The sequence below is a fragment of the Pantherophis guttatus genome, chromosome 1 (genome assembly GCF_059756535.1).
Source record: "Pantherophis guttatus breed Tessera chromosome 1, ASM5975653v1, whole genome shotgun sequence".
In the NCBI taxonomy this organism is placed as follows: domain Eukaryota; kingdom Metazoa; phylum Chordata; class Lepidosauria; order Squamata; family Colubridae; genus Pantherophis; species Pantherophis guttatus.
Genome location: NC_142063.1, coordinates 121,999,558 through 122,009,244, shown reverse-complemented (window position 1 = coordinate 122,009,244; position 9,687 = coordinate 121,999,558). Strand labels below are relative to the sequence as shown.

Below are 9,687 nucleotides of genomic sequence, written 5' to 3'. Positions count from 1 at the left end.
ATAGTCTTGAACAGTATGAGGAAGACAAAAGCAAAAGGCTTTCCCTCCCAGCCCTTTTCCCCCCAGCTTACAAATTTCTGATTTCCCACTGAAGAAAAATCGGCTTGTATACTTTTAATATACTGTACCTGTGATAATGCATGCCAATCCTATTTTATTATTTTTGTATGTCCATCAGGTCTCAGATGGAGTATATAACATAGTTTATTAGTCCCATAAGAAACATTAAACTGGGCTAGAAAAACTAGGTCTTTTATCATTAAGAATGCTAGTTTTCCTTTGAGCTGCAAGTTCCCATAGCTTGATGTAAATGGTACTTTTCATAGCTTAGGAGCATTAAAAAGAGTTACTGGTATTGCCCTGCATTAAATGTGCTTCTACTGTTTTCCACAGCAGTATAGTATCCGTAAAGTAAATTGGCCAAGTTTGCATTGCTTTGCTATTTGTTGATTAATTGGTTTATATTTATTTTTCAATTAACATGTTTCTTGCACTTTATTGGGACTATGGTCCAGGACATTCATGCATAATATAAAATAATTTAGTTTTGGAGAATTTCAAATGAATGTTTAAGCTATCTCCATTGAAAAGTATTACCGTATTTTTCAGAGTATAAGACACACCTTAGTTTTTGGGGAGGAAAATAAGAAAAAAGCTGATTGGCAGGTGGATCAGCCTCCCAAAATATCCCCAATCAGCTGTTCCCAGAGGTGAATTTTAGCAACAGGTTCCTTGGTTGTGAGCTCTGTGCCTTGCTTTTTTTTGCTTTTTGTTCTGCCTCTCAAACTTCTGAAACTCTGTTTCAGAAAAAACTTTTTTTTTCTGCCTCTGAAACAGCTTCAGAAAAAAAAAGCCTCTGAAGCTCTGTTTGGGGGCTTCTTTTCTGAAGCTTCGTTTCTGAAGCCTCGTTTCTGATACTTTTTTCAGCCTCTGAAACCTCTGTTTGAGAAGCTGAGCAGGGCTACATTCTGAGTATAAGACGCACCCAGATTTTCACCCTCTTTTTTGGGGGGGAAAAAGGTGCGTCTTATACTGCGAAAAATACGGTATTTTGAATTGATAGAAGATGCATGAACAATCTATCATTTTTAATTTACAATAGACATATATTGTAAAAATAGGCTTTGAGCTGTGCTTAGATATATGAGCACATTAAAAAAATACTGAAGTGCTACTGTACAGGTTTCATATGTAATAGTTCATTTTGCAAGCAGTATGTGATTTTACTTGCTATATCAAAATTTGCAAACCTTAGAGATATTATCATTTTAGTCTTTTGTACAAAACTCCAAAGAGAAGGCAATAAAATAGGTGATCTTGGCTCAAAAGATTAAGCAATATCAGACCTAATTTGTAGTCCAATGAAAATCCCAGGGCAAGAAGCTAGACTGGGAAATTGGAAAAAAAAAAACATTCCAGAAGAAGTCAACAGCAGATCACTTTCTTACCAAGTTCACTACATGCTCATGTCCATGTCATGAAGCAACCTTTATTTTTTGTACTAGTATCTCAATAATAGGCAGTTTTGGGTTCCAAGAAGTTTGTTCAGCTTCACAAAATTAATCTGTAAAATTATGCTTAAGAAGTATTATTTTGCTCAATATCACATAATAATAGGGATCATACATCTAACCGAACTTTAATGTAGTTTTTATCTACGGTTATTCAACAATAACAGCTAATTTGATCTAATGGTTAAGGCACCAGGCTACAAACAAGGAGCTTGGTTCTTGTCCTTCCAGCTTGGTCCAGTCATACGCTCTCAGCCCAACTTGGCTCACAAGGTTATTGTCGGTAGGGAAAATAGGAGGAGGAAGGAATATTAAGTATAGTCACCATCTTAAGTTATTTATAAAAACAATAAATATGATATAAATAAACAATTTGTTGTTGATGGCAGAAGGCGGTCTTGTATATACCCCGGTCCTAAGCCATGGCGCGCTTTAAAGGTGGTGACCAACACCTTGAATCGCACCCGCAAGACCACCAGGAGCCAGTGCAGCTCGTGTAGGAGAGGTGTTATGTGGGCTCGCCGATTCGCACCCATAACCACCCGCGCGGCTGCATTCTGGACCAGTTGGAGCCTCCGAGTGCTCTTCAAGAGGAGCCCCGGGTAGAGAGCGTTGCAGTAGTCCAGACGGGATGTGACGAGGGCATGAGTGACTCTCTCTATTTTACAACAGAGTGACTATAGTCTGTTGCTTGTGAACTAAGCTGCTGCTGCTACTGTCTCTACAGTATCTCTCTTTGTTCACATTCTTTTCTTTGAAATCCTAATCCTTTTATTTTCTCAAAGACAGATTTATACAGACATGTACAGAAAAAGAGGTATTCCTACGCAGGGATTTCAAAATGGGCACAGGAGCATTTACACAATCTGGATTCGTGCAATTCACTAAGGCAGAGGTGACTGGAGGATGTAACGATAGCATTTGAGGGAAAGGTGGATAGCAAGGAAGTGGGTGATAATGCAAAGAGGACAGAATTTTGTTGCCCGTGGAAGGACAGCCACATTTTTCTCCTTTTAAGAAATGGTTCTCTCCACCAGCATCCCATTTCCTCCCACCCCCACCCCCACCCCCAAAGAACTTCATAAAGCTGATTTTTAGGGCTTGTCGGAGATTTCAAGTGGTGGGAAGCTATGCTGTTATTTTTTGTCCATTATTTATAATCCAAAGGTGGATTGCGAAGCACGTTTGCCTTAGAGTCTCAGGTTGTCTTAAATAGCAATGTGAGAACCTAGCTTTTGTGTGCACAGGTTCATTGGAGCACAAACTGGAAAGCCAAATCTTGAGTAATATCCTCAAGCAGACAAGCCTGTGTAATTCATTAGAAGTATTATCACTTTAATTTATTTCTTAAATAACAGCAGACAATTTAAAACAAAGGCATAAAATGAATAGACATGTCCACATACAGCATCTATATTTTAGTGGCAGCTTTTATATGCTTCCTGGTATATGAAAACAGTTTTATGTGTTATTTTTATTCTGCATAGAAATTATCTCCATGTTACAGGTTTCAACACAGATTTAAGAATGGTTAGAATAAAAGTCAAGTGTTCTAAATTACTAATGAATAACTTAAATCTCCTTCGTTTTAATTAGTCTCTCATAAACTCAAATAAACTAGATCTTTTTCAATTCATAAGAGAAAGAGTGGTTACTTTCCCCTTCTTTTACTGCAAATATTGAACTCAATAAATAAATAAATAAATAAATAAATAAATAAATAAATAAATAAATAAATAAATAAATAAATAAATAAATAAATAAATAAATAAAGTAAATAAAAATCAATGATAGAGATGTATGAACAAAATTAATCAGTTCAGATTAAATGTACCACCATAAAAAGTTTACAGATAATCAAATAGATATATAGGGAACACACAAAAAACAGTTTACATATATTTCCACAAGGAAATTCTCAAAGGGTAAAGAAATAAAACCCAGAAGTAAGTATCAGAAAAAACAATGAAAGTATAGTAAGGGCAAAATGAATTTCTGAAGGATAAGTTTGACTAATATTATATTAGTGACAGAGAAATTATTTTCTCTGATTGGACCGTCTTGATTTACATAACTAAATCGGTCTTTTTATCAAACATCCACAATTCTGGAAGGAATTGGGATGTTTTTTTTTCTTTCTTTTTTTTTTTTTGAATAGGATGCTTACCTTTTCTTTTGCCCTTTATATCACTTGAGTGAACATTTTCCTATTGACTTGTGTTTCTTCAATATCACTGTTGCACAGTGATACAAACAATACCTCCCAAAAATGTTGTTCTCCCATCTGGTAATCTTACACTTCTGCACATTACACAAAGCATAATATGGTTTATTTGGTTTCGGGCTTAGTACATTGCATGCCCATTGACATTGCAGCTTGCATGCTAAAGCTCAGGCTGCTTAGAAATCACAAGATGGGTGATTCAATTAGCTGTGCTCCAGCAAACCTGGCCATATTTACAAACTTGCCTTTGTTTTGGAATTGGTGTCTGTGGTCAGTTTGAAATTGGTTGAAATTTTCTGCTGTGGTCAAGCAACAAAAGTGAGATAATGCATCATGCTGAGCCTTGATTAGCTAAGTCATTATTTGTTAAGCCAGTCACATTGGCTTGAGTCATATAACTCAATGGCATACCATTCAGTTGCTCTGGTGATTGTCTTATTCTTCATTTGGCCTTTATTCTTCTCTTTACTGCTGGCAGTGTTCTTTTGAAACAAGTCTTTAACCTGACTTGTTACATCACTTAATAAGATAAAAAATAAAATATCCTTGGATTCAGCATTTCCACTTGTTGAATTCATGAACACATCTATATATAAACAGATACATTTACTAGATATGGAAGAAGCTTGTCAGTGCTTTGTGAGATGATTTTATTTATTTATTTATTTATTTAATTTATTTATTCAATTTATATACCGCCCTTCTCCTAGTGGACTCAGGGCAGTGCACAGCCAAAACTAAAATACATAACAATACAAAATTTAAAATTAATTAAAAGAATTATATACTTTGGCCCGAATTAAAACAGTGCAAATTAAAACCCATTAACAAATTAAAACTAAACAATTAATAACCATTAAAAACTAAAAAAGGGGGGCAGGGTTCACGCCAGCCCTGCTTGCTGGAAAAGAAGAGTTTTCAGGGCTCGGCGAAAGACCCGAAGATCCGATATCCTTCTTATCTCCGGGGGCAAATAGTTCCAGAGGGCGGGGGCTGCCACAGAGAAGGCCCTCCCCCTGGGGGGTCGCCAGCCGACATTGCCTGGCCGACGGCACCCTGAGGAGTCCCTCTCTGTGGGAGCGTACTAGACGGTGGGAGGCTATCGGCGGCAGAAGGCGGTCCCGCAAGTACCCAGGTCCTATGCCATGGAGCGCTTTAAAGGTGGTAACCAACACCTTGAAGCGCACCCGGAAGACCACTGGAAGCCAATGCAGCTCACGCAGGAGAGGTGTCACATGGGAGCGACCCCTCGCTCCCATAATCCCCCGCGCGGCCGCATTCTGCACCAGTTGGAGCCTCCGGGTACTCCTCAAGGGGAGCCCCATGTAGAGAGCATTACAGTAGTCCAGGCGGGAAGTGACGAGTGCCTGAGTGACTGTGCGTAAGGAATCCCGATCCAGAAAGGGACGCAACTGGTGAATCAGGTAGACCTGATAAAAAGCCCCCCTGGCCACGGCCGTCATATGCTCTTCTAAAGACAGCCGTGCATCCAGGAGGACGCCCAAGTTGCGAGCCCTATCCGTGGGGGCCAATAACTCGCCCCCAATAGCCAGCGATGGTACCAGCTGGCTATATCGGGACGCCGGAAGCCACAGCCACTCGGTCTTGGAAGGGTTGAGTCGGAGCCTGTTACTCCCCATCCAGATCCGCACGGCCTCCAGGCACTGGGACATCACTTCAAGGGCATCGTTGGGATGGCCCGGGGTGGAGATGTACAGCTGAGTATCATCAGCGTACTGATGGAACTCCACCCCAAAGCCACGGATGATCTCACCCAGCGGCTTCACATAAATGTTGAACAGAAGGGGCGAGAGGACCGACCCCTGAGGCACCCCACAAACAAGGCGCCTCGGGGTCGACCTCTGCCCCCCTGCCAACACCGACTGCGACCGGTCAGAGAGATAGGAGGAGAACCACTGCAAAACAGTGCCCCCCACTCCCAACCCCTCCAACCGGCGCAGCAGGATACCATGGTCGATGGTATCAAAAGCCGCTGAGAGATCTAACAGGACCAGGACAGAGGAACAACCCCTATCCCGAGCCCTCCAGGGATCATCCACCAACGCGACCAATGCCGTTTCCGTGCTGTGCCCAGGCCTGAAGCCGGACTGGAGCGGATCCAGATAGACAGCTTCATCCAGGTACCCAGGAAGCTGTTGCGCCACCACACTCTCAACAACCTTCGCCAAGAAGGGAAGGTTGGAGACCGGACGATAGTTAGCCAAAACAGCCGGATCCAGAGCAGGCTTCTTGAGGAGGGGCCTCACCACCGCCTCTTTCAAGGCGGACGGCAAGACACCCTCGCTCAAGGAAGCGTTGATAATACCCTGGAGCCAGCCTCGCGTAACCTCCCGGGGGGCCAGCACCAACCAGGAGGGACACGGGTCCAATAAACATGTGGTCGCGTTCAGCCGCCCCAGTATCCTGTCCATGTCCTCGGGAGCAACAGGGTCGAACTCCTCCCAGATGGCAGTCTCAAGACCGACACCCATCATCCCGTCTGTACCTACCCAGTCAGAGACCAAGCCTTCCCGAATCTGAGTGATTTTATCGTGCAGATACTGGACAAAATCCTTGGCACGACCCTGCAAGGGATCCTCCCGCGCTCCCAGATGAAGGAGGGAACAGGTCACCCTAAACAGGGCGGCCGGGCAATTATCTGCCGATGCGATAAGAGCGGAAAAATAGTTACATTTTGCCGCTTTTATCGCCACTAGGTAAGTCTTAATATGAGATCTTACCAGTATTCGGTCGGATTCGGAGCGACTAGATCTCCAACTGCTCTCTAGGCGTCTTTTCTGGCGCTTCATCCCCCTCAGCTCCTCGGAGAACCAAGGAGCCAGGTAGACTCGGCGACAGGTCAGAGGCCGCACAGGCACGACTCGGTCCAAAGCATCAGCGGCCGCCCTATCCCAGGCGGCCACCAGATCCTCAGCCGAGCCATGAGTCAGAGTCTCAGGAAATGGCCCAAGCTCCGTCTGGAACCTATCAGGATCCATCAGGCGCCTGGGGCGGAACCATCTGGTCTGTTCCGCCTCCTTGCGGCGGGGTGTGGCGGTTAGAAAGTCAAGCCTAAGAAGGGAATGATCCGACCATGACAAGGGCTTAATCACTATCTCCCCTATCTCGAGATCATTCTTCCACTGCCCAGAGACAAAAATCAGATCCAGAGTGTGTCCTCCTATGTGCGTGGGTCCACAAATTAATTGGGTCAGGTCCATGGCCGTCATGGAAGCCATGAACTCCTGAGCCGCCTCAGACACTTCACTGACAGACGGCAGATTAAAGTCCCCCATGACCATAAGCCTGGGGGTCTCCACCGCCACCTCGGCAATCACGTTGAGGAGCTCGGGCAGGGCCGCCGACATGTGGCAGGCAGTCAGGTACGTAATCAGCAAGCCCATCTGCCTCCCTTGTCCCCACTTCACAAGGAGGGACTCACATCCGGCTATCTGAGGTACAGTGGCCTCCCTTGGGGCGAGACCTTCCTTTACTAGAACCGCCACCCCCCCACCCCTCCCCTGGGACCTCGGCTGATGGAATGCATAGAAACCTGGAGGGCACATCTCAACGAGGGGGACCCCCCCCTCCTGGCCCAACCAGGTCTCTTTTCAGCTTCCGAGTCCCCTGCGACCTCTTGCTGCTTTATCATCTAAGGCCATGATGGTGAACCTATGGCACGTGTGCCAGAGGTGGCGCGCAGCGCATTCTCTGATGGCACGCAAGCTGTTGCCCCAGTTCAGTTCCGCTGCGCATGCGTGCATGCATCCCACCAGCCAGCTGGTCTTTGGGTCTCTGCCGCGCATGCACAGGGGCAAGGTGTGTGCACAGAGGGTGGGGCGTATGTGCGGGGGCTGCACGCGTATTGCATTTTGGGGTATCGCGCACGTGCAGCACACTTTTGGCACTCGGTCCAGAAAAGGTTAGCCATCACTGATCTAAGGGCTAACCTGGCTCAGCCTACTCAGCCTTTTCCAGAACAAATGAAATCTATACATTTCTTGGGAGTGAAGTGAAATAGATTTTCAGGAAGATGATCTTCAAATCTAATTTTCGCAAACACTGTTCAGATAACTGGAACAGTTGCTTTGAATAGTCCAGTGTAAGTTCTTGTATGCAGGGTAACAATGTGCTTTTCTTATCCGCTACCAAGCAAAAAGAGTTTTAGAAGGGTTGCAATATACTTTTCCAATAAGAAGATTAAAATGCCCTCAAGTTGAACTTGATTTCTGAGAATTGCACTGGGCAAACCATACAGTTTTCTTGGGAGCATTAGCAAAATGGCTTGCTATTTATTGATTTCTGATTTTTATTTTTTTTAAAGATTTCCATTCTGTCCTCTTAATAGCCTGAGAGTCTCTCAGTCAGATACTACAAATATCAGGTCCATTTGTTCCTTTTTTACCTAAATTCACCTGAGGTTTGGGAGGGAGGGAAGGAAATTCTCTGGACTTCTTAGAAATAAAATCTCCTTTCCCATCTCAAAATCTTCTTAAACGGCCCCAGCCAGAGGCTATTTATAAACATTGTACAAATCAACATACACATTGGACTTCAGATGTGGTTCTAAAGCCAGAGTAACTAGCTTAATGCAACGTGCAAAGCCAGATGTCTTTCTGTGATAAGTGTGACTCCAGCAAGAGTATTAACTTTGGATGCTGATTTAAATTCATCTCAAGGCTGCTCATTTTATATTCATAATTGGGTCACATTTTCCTGAGCATTTTCTGTCTTTTCTTCTCACTTTTAGGATTCAGAGCAGACGGAATTCATTCAAGGCTGGAAAGGCTGCATTTGTTTGTACTGCTGAACTGAACACGTCCCTTTTCCAATCATAGTTTTTGGCACATAAGGGAAGAGAAAACATTTTAGAAGATAGCAGAAAAAGTCAAGATGCCCAGTGAAAGAGTTCAGAGTAACTGTGCGCCAGAAGCCCAAATTTCTGGGGAGAGCAAGAAGAAGGGGCAGAGCTCTCCTTGCAACTCCTTACATAGAGCTGTGGCTACAGCTGTGACCTTCGAGGGAGAAGCCAGCACTGAAAAAAGGAAAAAGAGGAGGAAAGATTCCAGGCCAGAATCAATCATTGTTATCGGTCAGGGACGGAAAAGAAGGTGGAAGAAGAACAGGCAGAGGAAGATGGGGGTGAGAAAACTTCTGAGGAAGGCTCCAAGTTTTTGGGACACACTCTAGGAGATGGTAAATTCCTTGCAATAAGTGGTTTAACGTTTGTTGTTCAGATTTTATTTGTTCCAATAAATGTGTTAGGGAAAGAAATGACATGTTTTTGCTCAGTTTTCAGGTGCTAACTTAATACAGTCTACAGCTAGTAGTAGTACAGTCTACACATATTGTGTTAAACCATGGTTATTTTGCAGTCAATGCTTGAACAAGCTGCAGTCCCTGAATTTGTACATTGCTAAGCCATCATCCATGGTTTGCAAACCACTACAGCTGTATTCTCACATTATGCTTAGCCCAAAGAAGTTACAGACTTTTGTACAAAGTCATCCATAGATCTTTGATTCCCAGAGCTTTCTGTTTTGTAAAAAAATGGAGAAGAGCATGACACACATTGTTTTGCTTCTATATTTTCCATTCAGAAGCTATTGAAAACTACTCACTTCCATTTCTCTAAAGTGGCCTCAATATCACTTGATGATATTGTTTTGTTATAGTGTTTGCCTTATCTGCCCAAAGCATTACTAATCTTTGGAATGACCCTGAAAATGTGGCTTTGTCAACAGGCATGGGGATGCAGGAGATGGATGGAGTCAGCATAATGATTCTATTGAATTCGATTGGTAGATGTGATTCTTTGACTACAAATTCATTTTTAATGATTTTTATATTATTTTGTATTGTTTTGTATTGTTTTAAATTGTATTGTTCAGTTGTTGTTTCTCATTGTTTAATTGTTGTAAGCTACTCAGTCATATATATGAGATTGGTGGC

General features: G+C 43.3%; 1 protein-coding gene across 2 annotated transcripts in view; it reads left to right on the top strand.

The window, feature by feature from the left end:
* Positions 1-9,687, top strand: part of TMEM169 (transmembrane protein 169) — a 50,759-nt gene that overhangs the window by 1,743 nt on the left and 39,329 nt on the right. For both annotated transcript variants that reach the window (XM_087881703.1, XM_087881702.1), the window contains exon 2: positions 8,486-8,931. The gene's annotated coding sequence lies outside the window, so the exon portion shown is untranslated. The remainder of the gene's footprint in view (positions 1-8,485; positions 8,932-9,687) is intronic.